Here is an 18,550-nt window from a genome sequence, read left to right on the forward strand (position 1 = left end):
TGGCTTTATTTCAGGGGCCTCTATTCTGTTCCATTGGTCTATGTGTCTGTTTTTGTACCAGTACCATGCTGTTTTGGTTACTGTAGTCTTGTAGTATAGTTTGAGTTGGGGTAATGTGATGCTTCTGACTTTATTCTTTTGTTTAGGATTGCCTTGGCCAATCCATGAGTGTGGAATGCATTTCCATTTATTTGTGTCTGTGATTTCTTTCAGCGATGTTTTGTGGTTCTCCTTATAGAGATCTTTCACCTCCTTAGTTGGATGTATTCTTAGGTGTTTTGTTTTGTGCCTATTATAAATGGAATTGCATTCTTGGTTTGGTTTGCAGCTTGAACATTATTGGTGCATAGAAATCCTACAGATTTTTGTATGCTGATTTTGTATCCTGAGACTTTGCTTAAATTACGTATTATGTCTAGGAGTCTTTGGCAGAATCCTTAGAGTTTTCTAGGTATAGAATCATATCGTCACTGGAGAGATATTTTGACTTCCTTTTTTCCCTATGTGTATGCCTTTTAATTCTTTGTCTTGCCTAATTGCTCTGGCTAGGACTTTTTGAACAGACACTTCCAAAAAGACATACAAGCAGCCAAAAAGACAAAAAAAAAATGCTTAATATTACTAATCATCAGAGAAATGCAAATTAAAACCACGACAAGATACCATCTCATGTCAGTCAGAATGGCTATTATTAAAAAGTCAAAAAACAGAAGTTGGCAAGGATGTGGAGAAAAGGGAACACTTACACACCTGGTGGGAATGTAAATTGTTTCTGCACCTGTGGAAAGCAGTTTGGAGATTTTGCAAAGATCTAAAAATAGAAGTCCCATTCGACCCAGCAATCCCATTACTGGGTATCCTACCAAAGGAAAGTAGATCATTCTACCAAAAAGACACCTGCACTTGTGTGTTTATTGCAGCACTATTAACAACAGCAAAGACATGGAATCAAGGTGCCCATCAACAGTGGATTGGATTTAAAAAATGTACGTATACGTCATGGAATACTATGCAGCCATAAAAATGAATCAAATAATGTCCTTTGCAGCAACATGAAAGCAGCTGGAGGCCATCATCCTAAGCAAATTAACACAGAAATGGAAAACCGAATACCACATGTTCTCACTTACAAGTGGGAGCTATACATTGAATGCACGTAGACACAAAGATGGGAACAATAAGCACTTAAGATTGCAAAAGTGGGGAGGGAGGGGGGCAAGCATTGAAAAACTTATCAAGTACTATGTTCCCTACTTAGGCAACAGCATTGTTAGAAATCCAAACCTCAGCATCACACAATATACCCTTGTATCAAACCCCCATGTGTACCTCCTGAATCTAAAATTTAAAAAAGAGGCATCTGTTCATGTCCTTTGCCCACTTTTAATGTTATTTGTTTTATTCTTGTTCATTTATTTAAGATCCTTATAGATTCTGGATATTAGTCCTTTGTTGGATGCATAATGTGCAAATAATTTCTCCCAGTCTGCAGGTTGTCTGCTTATTCTGTTGATTGTTTCTTTCGCTGTGCAGACGCTTTAGTTCAAGTAAGTCTCATTTGTCTATTTTTTGTTTTTGTTGCATTTGCCTTTGAGGTCTTAGTCATAAGTTCTTCACCTAGGCCAATGTCCAGAAGAGTTTTCCCTAGATTTTCTTCTAGGATTTGCATAATTTGAGGTCTTACATTTAAGTCTTTGGCGCATCCTGAGGTAGCTTTTGTATATGGTGAGTATTAGAGGCCCAATTTCATTCTTCTGCATACGCCTAGTCAGTTTTTCCTGCACCACTTACTGAATAGGGTCTCCTTTCCCCAGCGTTTATTTTTGTTGACTTTGTCAAAGATCATTTTAAAAAATGATTTTTTTTGGTGGTTTTGAATTGTAGAAGTTCTTTTATATATTCTGGATGTTAATTCAGTATTAGTTTTATGATTCACAAAGATTTTCTCGTATGTGAGTTGTTTTTCATTCTGTTGATAGTGTCCATTGATGTACAAAAAACTTTAATTTTTCTAACGTCGAATTTATTATTTATTCTATTGCCTGTGCTTTTGGTGTCATCCAAGAAATCACTGCCAAATCCAATGTCATTAAGTGCTTCCCCTATGTCTTCTTCTAAGTGTTTTCCAGTTTAAGCTCTTACATTTAGTTCTTTGATCCATTTTGAGTTAATTTTTGAATATACTGTAAAGTAAGAGTCCAGCTTGTTCTTTTGCAGTGTATATCCAGTTTTCCCAACTCCATTTGTTGAAAAGACTATTTCTCCATTGAATAGTCTTGGTACTTGTCAAAAACCATTGACCTTGTATTTGAGAGACTCTATTGTATTCCATTGGTCCATATGTCTGTCTGTATACCAGTACTACACTGTTTTTGATTACTGTCGTTTTGTGGTAAGTTTTGAAATCAGGATGTGTGAGAACTCCAATTTCATTATGTTTCAAATGAATTTTAGGGGTTATAGTTCTGCGCCAACATTTTTCTTTCAAGGCTTGAAGGTAGTTGTTTCATATATTTTTTCTAGTGTTCTAGTTCTTATGATGTAAGGACATATTTGGTGCCAGTTACTCCACTATGGCAGAAAGTGGAAATCTAGTAGTTTTCAGTTTTATCAAACACATTTTATATGTACTTTTTTGGGAGGAGCATCTGTTGAGATAACAGATGATACTTCTCTTTTCTTCTGATAATATGATGGATTACACTGTTTTCGTTTTCATCCAAATGTTAACCAATGTTGTATTTCAGGAATAAACCCCACTTTTTCATGATGCTATCTTTTTATGTACTATTGAGGTTAATTTGCTGAGATTTTGTTTAGGATTTTACACTTGATTTAACACTTAAGATTAGCCTGTGATATTCTCTTTCCTGTAAGTTTTTATTTTGGTAACAAGGTTATGTGAGCATCATATGAGTTGGGAAATATTCTCTTCCCTGAAAGAGTTTGCGTACCAAACAGTGTGGTTCCTGGAAGGGCTTCTAAGACCTTTATGCCTTTGAATGCCTGTTCTTGTACCTAGGCTTTCTTACCCTTCTCTTTGCCTTCCTTCTTGCTTATTCTTCACAGCCCAGCTCAGGGAACATTTACTGTGGGAAACATTTCCTGAGTTCTGGTCTCACTGGGTTGTGAATCCTCCTTCTGTCTATTATGAAGGCAGCTTAATCCTAGCACTTTCCCTAGCAGGAAAACGTTAGCAAGTCATCCTATTATTTATTTTTGTAAGTGCTTCAGTGGCATGCTTAACACAGGGCACTGCTACCTACCTGCTACAAAGCCCATTCTCCTTCCCCCTCATGTCCCTCTTCAACCCTCTTTATGTACCCTATGTAGTTCTGACCTTCTTCTGTTACCCTGCTCTCTGAATTACTCCATGCACATGGCACATGTCGGATATTGCCATCTGCTTGTTAGTATCCACTGTTGATCTTGAGTTTCTGAGGGTCAGTTGTTTATGGCTATTGAGTACATGAATGAATGAATGAGTTTTATTATTTCTTCCTCAAACACAGTAGAATCTACCAATGAAACCTGTATTATATTTGGATAGAAGACTTTTAGTTATAGATTAATTTTCTTTCCTATTCAGATTTTTTTATTTATTTATTTTTTTTTTTTGAGATGGAGTCTCGCTTTTTCACCCAGGCTGGAGTGCAGTGGCTCAATCTCGGCTCACTGCAAGCTCCGCCTCCTGGGTTCACGCCATTCTCCTGCCTCAGCCTCTCCGAGTAGCTGGGACTACAGGCGCCCGCCACCACGCCTGGCTAATTTTTTGTATTTTCAGTAGAGACGGGGTTTCACCGTGGTCTCGATCTCCTGACCTCGTGATCTGCCCGCCTCAGCCTCCCAAAGTGCTGGGATTACAAGCATGAGCCACCGCGCCCGGCCCCTATTCAGATTTTTTTTAAAAAATTTTATCAGCTTTTGTAAATTATATCTTTCTAGTTAGTAATTTGTCTATTTAAATTTAAAGTTAAGGCTAAATTAAAGTTAAAGTTAAGGCTAAAGGTGGTTTGTAACAGTGTGTGATATTTTAATGTCTGCAGAAGGTGTTATGCCCCCTTTTAAAATTTCTGACAGTTGCATTGATAGTTGTCTCTTTTTCGGATCAGTGTTAGTAAAGTTTTACTTTTTTTTTTATCTTCAAAGAACAAACCTACACTTTTGTTGATATCTCTATTTTATTAACTGCTAATCTTTATTATTGCCTTAATTCTACTTTCATTTATTTTAATTTTTATTCTTTTTAAACTTTTTGAGATGGATACATAGCTTGTTGATTTTGCCAGCTTGATTTTCTTTTGCACTTTTAGAATTGAGTTAAACATGCTAACTGCATTCTGTAAGCTTTAGTCTGTTGTATTTTCCTTAACATGTAGTTTTAGGTATTTTTGAAAAATCTCACACAGCACTGTTAATTGACTCTACTTGGGTCTTCTATCCATATTGTATATTCAAATTTTTGTCTCTTTTTTAAGGCTTATTTTGAAATGCAACCTTTTCTGAAAAGCCTTTCCTGAAAACTTTCCCTCTTCTAAAGATCTATAATTGTCTGGTAATACCTTCCTTATGACACTTATTTTTACCTAGAATTATAGTTACTTATGTATATCTCAGATCTCACTTTGAACAGCATGTCCCTTAAGAGCAAACTCACCTGAAAATTTTAATAATATGTATATTTTTTAGTTTTACTGAGGTATAATTTTAAACAAAATTTTACAACTGTAATATATATGTCTTGTTTAGTTTGTATACATGCATATACTAGGTGATACCATTACCACGAACAAGGCATTAGACATATCTGTTGCCTCTAGATCTTTTTGCGTGTTCTTTTGTGGGTATGGGTGTGTTGTGAAGAATAGTTAACGTGGGATCTATTCACTTAATATATTTAAAAGCAGACACGGGGTTTCACCATATTGGCCAGGCTGGTCTCGAACTCCTGAAACCCCATCTCTACTAAAAATTCAAAAATCAGCTGGGTGTGGTGGTGTGCACCTGTAGTCCCGGCAACTTGGAAGGCTGAAGCAGAAGAATCGCTTGAACCTGGGAGGTGGAGGTTTCAGTGAGCTGAGATCACGTCACTGCATTGCAACCTGAGTGACCGAGCAAGACTGCCTCAAAATATATATATATAATATATATATATGTATTTATTTATATTATATATATACACATATATATGTTTTAAAGTACACAATACAATATTGTTAACTGTAGGTACTATGTTGTGCAGCAGATCTCTAGAACTTATTTATCTCGCGTTACAGAAAATTTATACCAATTCAAAAACAATTTCATGTTTCTTCCCCCTCTATCCTCTGGCAACTGCCATTCTACTCTCTGCTTCCGTGAGTCTAGTATTTTTTTTAGGTGCTTCATTAAAGTAGATTCATCTAGTATTTGTGTGTGTTTGTGACTGGCTTTTTTTACTTAGCATAATGCCCTCTAGGTTCATCTGTGTTACTGCAAATGGCAGGATTTTCTTATTTTTTAAGGTTGAATGGTATACCATTATATATATATGCTGCGTTTTAAAAATTCACTTGTTTCATTTGTTTTTCTAGTCTCTATTTCATTTATTTCTGCCCTGATCTTTGTTGTTTCTTCCTTTTGCTAACATCAGGCTTCGTTTTTCTCTAATTCCTTGAGATGTAACATTAGCTTGTTTATTTGAGATCTTTCTTCTTTCTTTCTTTTTTTTTTTTTTTTTTTTTTTTTTGAGATGGAGTCTCGCTCTGTCCCCCAGGCTGGAGTGCAGTGGTGCGATCTCGGCTCACTGCAAGCTCTGCCTCCCGGGTTCACGCCATTCTCCTGCCTCAGCCTCCTGAGTAGCTGGGACTACAGGCGCCTGTCACCATGCCCGGCTAATTTTTTGTATTTTTAGTAGAGGCAGAGTTTCACCGTGTTAGCCAGGATGGTGTCAGTCTCCTGACCTCGTGATCTGTCCACCTTGGCCTCCCAAAGTGCTGGGATTACAGGCGTGAGCCACCGCGCCCAGCCTCTTCTTTCTTAATGTAGCATATATTGCTATAAAATTTCCCCTTCGTACTGCTTTTGCTGCCTGTTATAAATTTTGGTATGTGGTGTTTTCATTTGTCTCAAGACATTTAAAATTTTTTTCTTTGACCAATTGGTAGTTCAGGAGTATTAATTTCCACATTTGTGAATGTTGTACCTTTTGTCTTATTGATTTCTAGTTTCGTATAATTGTTGAAAAAATATTTCAGTCTTCTTTAATCTGTTAAAACTTGTTATGTGGCCTAAGGTGATCTTCTAAAGAATGTTCTGTGTGTGCTTGAGAAGAATTGCTGTTGGCTAGACTGCTCTGTATATAATCTGTTAGGTCTATTTGATTTAATGTGTTGTTCAAGTCTGTTGTTTCTTTATTGATTTTCTGTCTGGATGACCTTTCTATTGTTGAGAGTGGGCTACTGAAATCTGTTATTGTATTGGTATCTACTTTCTTCTTTGTTCTATTAATATTTGCTTTATATATTTAGGTGCCCTGATGTTGGGTATATGCAATTGTGTCTTCCTAATGAGTTGACCTTTTAATCATTATACAATGATCTTTTTTGTGTCTTGTGACAGTTTTTGATTTAAAGTCCATTTTGTCTGATATAAGACTAGCCACTTCTGTGCTCTTTTAATTACCATTTTCATGAAATATCTTTTCTATCCTTTCACTTCACTTTCAGCTTAAATGCACCCTTATAGCTAAAGAGAGTCTCTTGTAGGCAGCATCTGGTTGGATCTTGTTTTTGTAGTCACTCAGCCACTCTGTCTTTTTCAAAAAAATTATGAATTCAGGTGGTGCTTGTTATGTTGGTGTATTGGGTAATGCTAGGGTTTGGGCTTCTAATGAACCCATCACCCAAATAATAAACATAGTACCCAATAGGTAGTTTTTCCAACTCTTTCCCATCTTTGTCCCTCATAACTGGAATCCCCAGTATCTATTGTTTCTATCTTTATGTCTCATGTGTATCCATTGTTTAGCCAACTGATAAGTGAGAGCATGCAGTATTTGATTTTCTGTTTCTGCATTAATTCTCTTAGGGTAATGGCCTCCAGCTGCATTCATGTTGCTCCAAAGGACACAATCTCATTTTTTATAGCTGTGTAGTATTCCATGGTGTATATGTACCACATTTTCTTGATGCAGTCCACCTTTGACAGAAACTTAGGCTGATTTCATGATTTTGCTATTGTGAAGAGTGCAGTGATAAACGTACAAGTGCACATGACCTTTTGATAAAATGATTTCATTTCCTGTAAGTATATACCCAGTAGTGGGATTGCTGGGTCAAATGGTAGTTCTATTTTAGTTCTTTGAGAATTCTCCATACTATTTTTCTAGAGGGGTTGAACTAACTCACATTCTCTACCAACAATTTATAAGCATTCTCTTCTCTACAGCCATACCAACATCTATTATTTTTTTACTTTTTAGTAATAGCCATATTACCAGTGTGAGATGATATCTCATTGTGGTTTTAATTTGTATTTTTATCTGATGATAGTGATGTTGAGCTTTTTTTCATATGTTTTTTGGCTGCTTGTATGTCCTTTGAGAAATCTCTGTTTATGTCCTTTGCCTACTTTTCAATGGTTGTTTTTTTCTTGTTGATTTTTGTTCCTTATAGATCATAGATATTAGTCCTTTGTTAGATGTGTAGTTTGCAAATATATTCACCCATCTGTAGGCTGGCTGTTTACTGTGTTGAAACTGTTTCTTTTGCTATGCTAAAGCTCTTTAGTTGAATTAAGTCTGATTTGTCTATTTTTGTCTTTGTTGCATTTGTTTTTGAGGTCTTAGTCATAAATTCTTTGGGCCAATCCAGAAGAGTTTTCCCTAGGTTTTCTTCTAGGATTTTTATAGTTTGAGGTCTTACAGTTGAGTCTTTAATCTAATTTGAGTTAATTTTTGTATATCGTGAGGTAGAAGTCCAGTTTAATTCTTCTTTGTATAGCTGGCCAGTTTTCCCAGCACCATTTATTGAATAGGGAGTCCTTTCACCATTGATTGGTTTTGCCAACCTTGTCAAAGATCAGATGGTTGTAGAGGTGTGGCTTTATTTCTGGGTTCTCTATTCTATTCCATTCATCTATGCATCTGTTTTTGTAGTGTAGCAGTAAAATTTGAATTTGGGTAATGTGATGCCTCCGGCTTTATTCTTTTTGTTTGGGATTTCTTTGGTTAGTCAGGCTCTTTTTTGGTGCCATGTGAAGTTTCCACAATTTTTTTGTAGTGCTGTGAAAAATGACATCGGTAATTTCATAGGAATTGTGTTGAATCTGTAGATATCTTTTGGCAGTATGGTCATTTTAGTTATATTGATTCTTCTAATCCATGAGCATGGAATGTTTTTCCATTTGTTTGTATTATCTATAATTTCTTTCAAAAGTGTTTTGTAGTTCTCCTTGTAGAGGTCTTTCGCCTTCTTGGTTAAACATATTCCTACTTATTTTTTGTGTGTGGCTATTTCTAGATGGAATTGAGTTCTTCATTTGGTTCTCAGCTTGAACGTTATTGGTGTACAGACATTCTACTGATTTTTGTACATTGATTTTTGTATCTTGAAACTACTGAGTTTATCAGGTCTAGGAGTCTTTTGGATGAATCTTTAAAGTTTTCTAGGTACAGGACTATGTCAGCAGTGAACAGAGATAATTTGACTCCTTCTTTTCCTATTTTGATGTCTGTTGTTTCTTTCTCTTGTCTGATTGCTCCAGCTAGGACTTTCAGTACTATGTTGTATAAGAGTGGGGAGAATGGATGTATTAGTCAATTCTCATGCTGCTTATAAAGACATAGTTGAGACTGGGTAATTTATAAAGGAAAGAGGCTTAATTGACTCACAGTTCAGCATGGATAGGAGGCCTCAGGAAACTTACAATCATGGCTTAAGGGAAAGCAGACACATTGTTCTTCACATGATGGCAGGAAGGAGAGGTGCAGAGAGAAGGCGGGGGGTGGGGGTGGGGAAGCCCCTTATAAAACCATCAGATCTTGTGAGAACTGATTCACTATCCTGAGAACAGCATGGAGGTAACCACCCCCATGATTCAATTACCTCCTACCGGGTCCTTCCCACAACACATGGGGATTATGGGAACTACAGTTCAAGTTGAGAGTTGGGTGGGGACACAGCCAAAGCATATCAGTGGACATCCTTGTCTTGTTATCATTCTTAAGGGGAATTCATTCAAATTTGCCCATTCAGTATGATGTTAGCTGTGGGTTTGTCATAAATGGCTTTTATTATTTTGAGGTATGTTCCTTCGATGTCTAGTTTGTTGAAGGTTTTTGTGAAGGGATGCTGGATGCTACTGAATGCTTTTTCTGTGTCTGCTGAGATGATCATACGGGTTTTGTTTTTAATTCTGTTTGTGTGGTGAATAATATTGATTTGTGTATATTGAATGATCCTTGTTTCCCAGGAATAAAGCCCACTTGATCATGATGAATTATCTGGTTGATAAGATGTTGAATTAAGTTTGCTAGTATGTTGTTGAGGATTTTTGCATCTATGTTCAGAAAGTATATTGACCAGTAGTTTTTTTTTTTCTGTGTCTTTGCTAGATTTTGATATCAGGATGATGCTAGTTTTGTAGAATGAATCAGAGAGGAATTGTCCTTGATTTCCTATAACAGTTTCAGTAAGATTGGTGCCAGCCTTTTGAACATTTGGTAGAATTTGGCTGTGACTCTGTCCAGGGCTTTTTTTGGTTGGTAGAATTTGGCTGTGACTCTGTCCAGGGCTTTTTTTGGTTGGTAGATTTTTTTATTACCGATTCAATTATCTAACTCATTGGTCTGTTCAAGATTTCAATATCTTTCTGGCTCAATCTTTGGAGGCTGTGTTTTTCCAGGAATATATCCATTTCTCCTAGGTTTCCTAGTTTGTGTGCATAGAGATGTTCCTAGTAGTCTCTGGTGATCTTTTGTCTTTCTGTAGTATCAGTTGTAATGTCACCTTTATCATTTTTTATTGTGGTTATTTGAATGTTGGTTTTTTTCTTGAGTAATCTCGCTAGCACTCATCAATTTTGTTTCGATGAACCAATTTTTCATTTCGTTGATGCTTTGTTGTTGTTGTTTTGGTCTCAGTTTCATTTAGTTCTCTAATATTTCTTTCTTTCTTTTTTTCTGATACCTTTGGATTTGGTTTGTTTTCCTAAGTCCTTTAGATTTGACCTTAGGTTGTTAATTTGAGATCTGTCTTTTCACATAGGCATTTAGCACTATAAACTTTCCTTTAAACACTGCTTTTGCTTTACTCAAGAGGTGTGGGTGTGTTGTCCAAGAAGATACTTGATATGATTTCATTTATTGAGACTTGCTTTATGACTGAGCTTGTGGTCAAATTTAGCGAATGTTGCATGTACAGATGATTAAAGAAGTGGGTATTTGTGGTTCTTGGGTGGAATATTCTGTAGATGTCTATTAGGTACTTTTGATCAAGAGTCCAATTTAAGTCCAGAGTGTTTTTTTTTGTTGTTGTTAGTTTTCTGCCTCAGTGATCTGTCTATTGCTGTCAGTGGGGTAGTGAAGTCCCCCACTATTATTGTTTCACTGTATATCTCTGAAGTGCTACTAGTATTTGTTTTATAAATATGGGTACTTTGACATTGGGTGCAGGTATAGTTAGGATAGTTAAGTCTTCTTATTGATTGAATTGAATGTTTTATCATTAAATAATGCCATCTTTTTCGTTTTCTTTTTTTTAGCTTTATTCATTTAAAGTCTACATTTATGTGCTACAAGAATAGCAACTTGCCGGGCGCGGTGGCTCACGCTTGTAATCCCAGCACTTTGGGAGGCCGAGGCGGGTGGATCATGAGGTCAGGAGATGGAGACCATGGTGAAACCCCGTCTCTACTAAAAATACGAAAAATTAGCCGGGCGTGGTGGCGGGCGCCTGTAGTCCCAGCTACTCGGAGAGGCTGAGGCAGGAGGATGGCGTCAACCCGGGAGGCGGAGCTTGCAGTGAGCCGAGATTGCGCCACTGCACTCCAACCTGGGCGACAGAGCGAGACTCAGTCTCAAAAAAAAAAAAAAAAGAATAGCAACTCATCCTCTTTTTTGTTCGTTTGTTTTCCATTTGCATGATAGATGTTTCTCCATTTCTTTACTTTTAGCGTGGGAATGCCGTTCCATGTGAGATAGATCTATTGAAGGCAGCAGAATACTGTTTTTTAAATCCAATTTGCCACTCTGTGTCTTTTGAGTAGAGTATTTAGACCATTTACATGCACGACTAATATTGATATGTGAGGTTTCATTTCTGTCATAGCTTTCTTAGCTAGTTGTTTTGTAGTCTCAATTGTGTAATTGTTTTGTAGCATCTGTGCACTTTATACTTATGTGTTCTTTTATGGTAGCAGTATCATTCTTTCGTCTCCATCTTTAGAACTTCTGTGAATATTTCTTGTAGGGCTTGTCTGGTGGAGACAAATTCCCTTAACAGTTGCTTGTCTAATAAAGGCTTTATTTCTCCTTTATTTATGAAGCTGTTTGGCAGGATATGAACTTTTTGGCTGCCATTTTTTTTTCTTTAAGAAGGCAAAAATAGGCTTCAGTCTCTTCTGGCTTGTAAGGTTTCTGCTGAGAAGTCTGCTGTTAGTCTGATGGGACTTCCTTTATAGGTAATTTGGGCCTTTTCTCTAGCTACCTTTAAGGTTTTTTTTGTATTAACCTTGGGGATGGTTGTGTTGTATAGTATTTCTCAGGTGTACTCTCAGTTTCTATCTGGTTCTTGACCTCACTAGCTAGATTAGGGAAATTTTCATGAATTATTTCCTCAAATACGTTTTCCAATTTGCTTGCTTTTTCTTTGTATTTCCAAAGGCTTTGTTCTCTTTTTTACTTTTATCTGGGTTAATTTGAATCACCAGCCTTCAAGTTCTGAAATTCTTTCTTCTGCTTTGTCTAATGTTATTAAAACTTCCAGCTGTATTTTGAAATTCCTTTAGCAAAATTTTCAATTTCAGAAGTTCTATTTGTTTTTTTCTTAATATAGCTATCTTGTCTTTCATATCCTGAATTATTTTTCTAGTGTCTTTGTGTTGGATTTCAACTTTATCTTGGATCTTATTGAGTTTCCTTGAAATCCTTATTTTGAATACTTTATCATTTCAAACTTTTCAGTTTGGTTAGTATCCATTACTAGAGAGCTGGTGAAATCCTTTGGAGGCGTCAGGACATCCTGGCTTTTTATACTGCCAGAGTTCTTGCGGATTCCTTCTCGTCTGAGGAGCTGCTACTTCTCATTTTTGAGTTTGCTATCATTTGCATGGGATCTTTTAATTTTTCAATCCTTTTTTCCCTTGAGGGTATGACTGTGGTGTATGTTGTGTATGATCTTTCTGTTTCATTTATTGGCACTTTCAGGGGGCCAAGGCTGTATATGGGTACCTTGGTTGCGGATAGCCTCTGTGTGGTGACTTTCTTAGATGCTGATTGTTGTAGCAATGTATTGAACGTAAGAGCGGACACACTATTTCCTGTGGGGTTGAGAGTGTAGGTGCACAGGTCTCAGGAAACTTATCTCAGACTAGCACTAAGCCCTTCTGGTAGCAGGATTTTTGTTTGGTGGTGCAGTTCAGGCTGTAGTCCAGTAGATGGAGATGACACTTAAGAGTAGGAGACAGCTCATGCTCAGGCTGATGTCAAGTGGTGTTGACAGGAGGCGTGAGAGGGGTTAGGGGGCCAGTGGGGAACAGGAAGCAATCTTGTTGGGGCCCGCTGAGATCTTGGAGGAAAGGTTGGGAAGGTGCACCAGGTCCTCATCCTGAATCAGCAGGAATGCCATCTGCTTTGCTATCTTGTCCCTGTTGCAAAGCTCACGACCTTAGTTCATAAATACTTTTGGTTCCTGGTTGCAGAGCAGCTGTGGGCCACCAAAACACTCTCTTGAAGGCTGGGACAGAGCCTCTTCTCCCAGTTCAGGGCAGGCAACTCTGTGATTTTTCTGTTCTCTGTTGCTGGGATGCTGCCATTCTGTGTAGGGAGGGCGAGTTAGGCCCTGCCATTCGAGTAAACCCCATGCAGTATGGGCTTACTTTCAGTAGGGATGGAGCTGCAGTGAAAAGCTTAAAAAATGCTTTCTCCAAATGCATTCCCCAGCCCCCAGTGGGAAGAACCTCTGCTGTGTCTGCAATAGTGTATGGCATTGGATGGGTGGGAGATGTCCCTCTCTCCATGTTCATTTCCTGGTGTTGGCACTGCCTCCTTCAGCAATCAGTGCTGCATCCACATTCCCTTTGTCCTAAGGGGACTATGGCAGGCTGCACTCCCTTGTTGGTAGCGCATGCTGATGGTTAGATCTCCAGGGCCCTCACAACTTCCTGGGGGCCCATCAGTCTCCTGTGCTTGCCAAAGCCAGAGTGGGTTGTAAGTTATATTTGTGAGGGTTCTGGTGGTGTGATGACTCAAAGGCAGAGAAACCCTAGGCAGGGCAGAGGTCCACTAGGTGTCTACACCAGTATTACACCTGTCATCTCAGTTTGGGTCAGGGGAGTACATGAATTCCTACAGGAGCTAGCCAGCTGGTTCTCTATCCCTGGGAAATTCCCAAGTCACCACCAATAGCTTTGCTCTAGGTCTTGAGGACAGAGGGGTTCCCAACAGTTTGGTGGTCAGCAGATTGTTAGAGGGGTGAAGGGAGCAGAGCAGCATTCCCACCTCCTTTTTTTTTTTTTTTTTTTTTTTTTTTTGGACGGAGTTTCGCTCTTATTGCCCAGGCTGGATTGCAATGGCATGATCTTGGCTCACTGCAACCTCCGCCTCCTGGGTTCAAGCGATTCTCCTGCCTCAGCCTCTTGAGTAGCTGGGATTACAGGCGCCTGCCACAACGCCTGGCTAATTGTTTCATATTTTTAGTAGAGATAGGTTTCACCATGTTGGCCAGGCTGGTCTTGAACTCTTGTCCTCAAGTGATCTGCCCGCCTCGGCCTCCCAAAATGTTGTGATTACAAGCGTGAGCCACTGCGCCCGGCCTCCCAAAATGCTGTGATTACAAGCGTGAGCCACCGCTCCCGGCCTCCCACCTACTTTTTCTGCAGGACTCCAAGTTTCTCTGGGGTTGATCTCTGCCAGTTTCTTCCTCTTTGTCTTTTGTTTGGGGAATTTAATTGATTTACATATTAAGTAATTATTGATCGGTAGGGGCTTACTATTGCTATTTCATTAATTTTTTTCCATCTATTCTGTAGTTCTTTTATTTCTTCTCCCCTTTTGTCTTCTTTGGTGACTTGATTTTTGTAGTGTTATGCTTTGATTTTTTTCTCTTTCTCTTTTGTGTATCTCCTATAAGTTTTTTCCTTTCTGGTTACCATGGGACTTACATAAACATATTTCTAACAGTCTATTTTAAGCTGATAACAACTTAACTATGCTCACATACAAAACTACCCATTTACTCTCCCCTAATTATTTGTTATTGATGTCACAATTTACATCTTCTTAAATTGTGTATCCATTAATTGTTACAGTTCTTAGTACTTTTGTCTTAACATTTATATTAGGGTTAAAAGTGACTTACATACTTTACAATATTAGAAGATTCTATATTTACTTACATATTTACCCTAAGCAGTCAGTTTTATACTCCTGTGGTCTTTCATGTTGCTATTTAGTGTCTTTTTGTTTCAACTTGAAAACTTTGTGTAGCGTTTTTCATAAGATAAAAAACCTAGTGGTGATGAACTTCCTCGGCTTCTGTTTGGGAAATTTTTTTCTTGCCTTCATTTCTGAAGGACAGCTTTGCTGGGTATAGCATTCTTGGTTAGTAGTTTTTTTTTTTTTCTTTCAGCACTTTAAATATGTAGTGATCCCCCAGTACCTGTGGGGTTATTGGTTCCAGGAAACTGCACAGATAATGTAATCCACAAATTCTAAAGTCTGTTTTATAAAATAATGTATTTGCATATAGACCATGTACATCTTCCTGTATACTTTACATCAGCTGTAGATTACTCATAATACCCAATAAAATGTAAATGCAACATAAATATTTGTTCTAACTATATTATACTTATTTAAATTTTTAATTGTTAGATTGTTTTTTGTTTTGCTATACAGTTGCTTGAATCTCCAGATGCAGGACATGTGGATATGAAGGGCTGACTGTATATATCATCTCACTCTCTTGGCCTGCATAGTTTCTGATGAGAAATCTGCCAGTAGTCTTATGGAGCTGCTTTGCCTATAATGAGTCACTTTTCTCTTGCTGGTTTGAAAATTCTCTAGTTGTCTTTGATTTTTGACATTTTGACTATAATGTCTTGTTCTAGACCTTTTTGAATTTATTCTATTTGGGCTTCATGAATCTGGATGTTCATTTCCATGCCCAGATTTGGGAATTATTGAGTCATTATTTTTTTAATTAGGGTTTTTACAGCTTTCTCTTTCCTTCTTCTCTGGGCCTTCCATAATGTATATATTGGTTTGATGGAGTACCATAATTCCCTTAAGATTTCTTCACTTCTTTTCATTATTTTTTCATTTTGCTGTTCTGACTGTAATTTCAAATTGCCCATCCTCAAGTTTTCAAATTCTGTCTTCTGCTTGATAAAAGTTTGCTGTTGAACCTCTCTTGTGATTTTTTAATCCAGTTATTCTTTAATAAAATCTAATTTTCATAATAAAAAAATAAAAAACAAAATCCAATTTTCTAGTATTTTTAAAATTTAATTAAATTATATTTATTTCATTTTATGTTATTTTTGAGATGAGGTCTTGCTGTGTTTGTCGCCCAGAGCTGGAGTGCAGCGGTGTGATCATAGCTTACTGCAGGTTCAAACTCTGGGGCTCAAGCAATCCTCCTGCCCCAGACTACAGGCATACACTACCATGCCTGTCTATCAAAAAAAATTTTTTTTAGACAAGAGGTCTTGCTGTGTTACCCAAGCTGGTCTTAAAATCCTGGCTTCAAGCAGTCTTCCCACTTCAGCCTCTTGAGTAGCTAGGATTACAGGTGTGAGCCACTGTGCCTGGCTAAAAAAAAAAAAAAAAAAAAAAAATTACGTCTATCTGTTTGTTGATATTCTCAGGTTCTCCATGTTTTATTTTTTGATTTAGTTTAGTTGTCTATCAACTTTCTCTTTTATCTCACTGAGCTGCTTTAGGATGATTAATCTGAATTATTTTCAGATACTTCATAAATTCCCATTTATTTTGGGTCGGTTGGTAGAGATCTATTTTCTTGCTTTTTTTTCAATGTTTTCTTGATTCTTCATGTTTCTTATATGATTGTATTCATGCCTGCACATTTGATGAAACAACACTTTTTCCCTGTGTTGCAGAGCAGTGTAAGCTCTAGAGAGGCATCCTCCCTTCTTCTCTTGTTCCTGGCTGGTCCAGTCATCTAACTGTCCCAGGCATCTAGATTCTACTTTTTTTAATGCTAAGTATGAGACAAGATAGAAATCAGGCCCTTGGAAATGCACTGAAAGTTTGGGGACAAGGCTCAGTTTGCTTTTCCCACTCCCGCCTGAAGAGAAAGCCTTAGTTCTCTGACATTTACCAATCTTGCTCAGCAGTGCTGGTGTAAGAGGATACCTGCCCCCTCTCTTTTGCTCCTAGTTGTCTCAGGCTCACAGGCTCTACCAGTCTTTCAGTGCTTCAAATGTGAGATGACAGAAATTAGCCCTTGGGGAGTACACTGAAATGGCAGTAGGCCAGGCAGCTGGCACACTCTTCACTGTCTCCTTCCCACTCATGGGAGAAGTCATGGGCTGAGGTGATCCTCTGGCTCTGAACTAAGCCAGTTTGGGGGAGAGACTGATGTGGGAAAATTAAGTTTGCTCTTTGTATTAGGCCCTTCTTGCATTGCTCTAAAGAAATACCTTAAATTAGGTAATTGATAAAGAAAAGTGGATTAATTGGCTCATGGTTCTGCAGGCTGTACTAGAAGCTGCTGGCATCTGCTTGGCTTCTAGGGAGGCCTCAGGGAGTTTTACTGATGGTGAAGGTAAAGTGGGAGCTTGCATGTCACATGGCAAAAGCAGGAGCAAGAGATAGAGTGGAGGGGGGCAGGTGCCACACTTTACAGCAGCCAGGTCTTGGGAGAATACACTCACTATTACAAGGACACCACAAAGCCATAAGACATCCAATCCTGTGACTCAAACACCTCCTAACAGGCTCCACCTCTAACACTGGGGATTACATTTCAACATGAGTTGCAGGTGGGGACAAATGTCCAAACTATATCACTCTTCTTCCTATGTTGGTTGCAAGTTTTCTCAGCTTTGTTCTTGTGTAGAGTAACACAGTTTTTTAACTGGATTAAAAGTTTCTCACACAGGTATTTCAGTCCAAATATTAATTTTTGTGTTTCTGAGAGTAAACCAACACCAGAGTTCTTGCTCTGCCATCTTGATGTCATCTCTACACATCTACTTTTTTTCCCCCAGAATGTCTCTCTCCCCTTCCTGCAAATAGCAAACCTTTTCCTTTGGGGAATTGTTCATTTCTGTGTACTCCAATCGTGTGGTTGTAATGAGGGCTGCTAATTACCTGTCATTCTCCTTCTGGCTTCAGGGAAGGGTGTGTGACTTAGACCTGGCCAAACGGGTCATCTCATTTGATTGAGTTATGGTCATGTGACTCAAGCAGTGACAATGTGTTCATTTCTGGATTTCTAAATGGTAATTGTGAGAATTCTTTTCTTCTCAGATTGCTAAGGAATATGAATCCAAAGCTGATTGAAAGTTGTCAAGTTTCATTAATGAATATCCTACTGTAGGGAATATGGTTGGCAGACATTGAAATAGATGTAATTTAGAGAAATGACAAGCTACCAACATTGAGAATTCTTACTCAGAAACATATTTCTCCATTTATTCAGAAGGTGTATTAGTTTGTTCTCACACTGCTATAAAGAACTACCTGAGACTGGGTAATTTATAAAGAAAGGAGGTTTAATTGACTCACAGTTCCACAGGCTTAACCGGAAGCATGACTAGGAGGCCTCAGGAAACTTACAATCATGGCAGAAGGTGAAGGGGAAGCAAGCACTTTCTTCACTTGGTGGCAGGAGAGAGAGAAAAAAGGGGGAAGTGCTATACACTGTTAAACCATTGATCTTGTGAGAACTCACTCACTATCATGAGAACAGCAAGGGAGGAATCTGCCCTATGATCCAGTCACCTCCGACCAAGCCCCTCCTCCAACATGAGATGTGGATGGGGACACAAATCCAAACCATATTATTTCACCCCTGGCCTCTCCCAAATCTCATGTCATTCTTACATTGCAAAAATACAATTATTCCTTCTCAACAGTCTCCCAGCCTTAACTCATTTCAGCATTAACTCAAAAGTCCACAACCAAAGTCTCATCTGAGACAAGGTAAATTCTTTCCATTTATGAGCCTGTAAAATTAGAAACAAGTTAGTTACTTCCAAGATACAGTGGAGATACATGCTCCCATTCAAAATGGGAGAAATTGCCCAACACAAAGGGGCTACAGGCCCCATGTAATTCTGAAACCCAACAAGGCAGTCATTAAATCTTAAAGCTCCAAAATAA

This window comes from Symphalangus syndactylus, chromosome 8 (genome assembly GCF_028878055.3).
Source record: "Symphalangus syndactylus isolate Jambi chromosome 8, NHGRI_mSymSyn1-v2.1_pri, whole genome shotgun sequence".
Lineage (NCBI taxonomy): Eukaryota > Metazoa > Chordata > Mammalia > Primates > Hylobatidae > Symphalangus > Symphalangus syndactylus.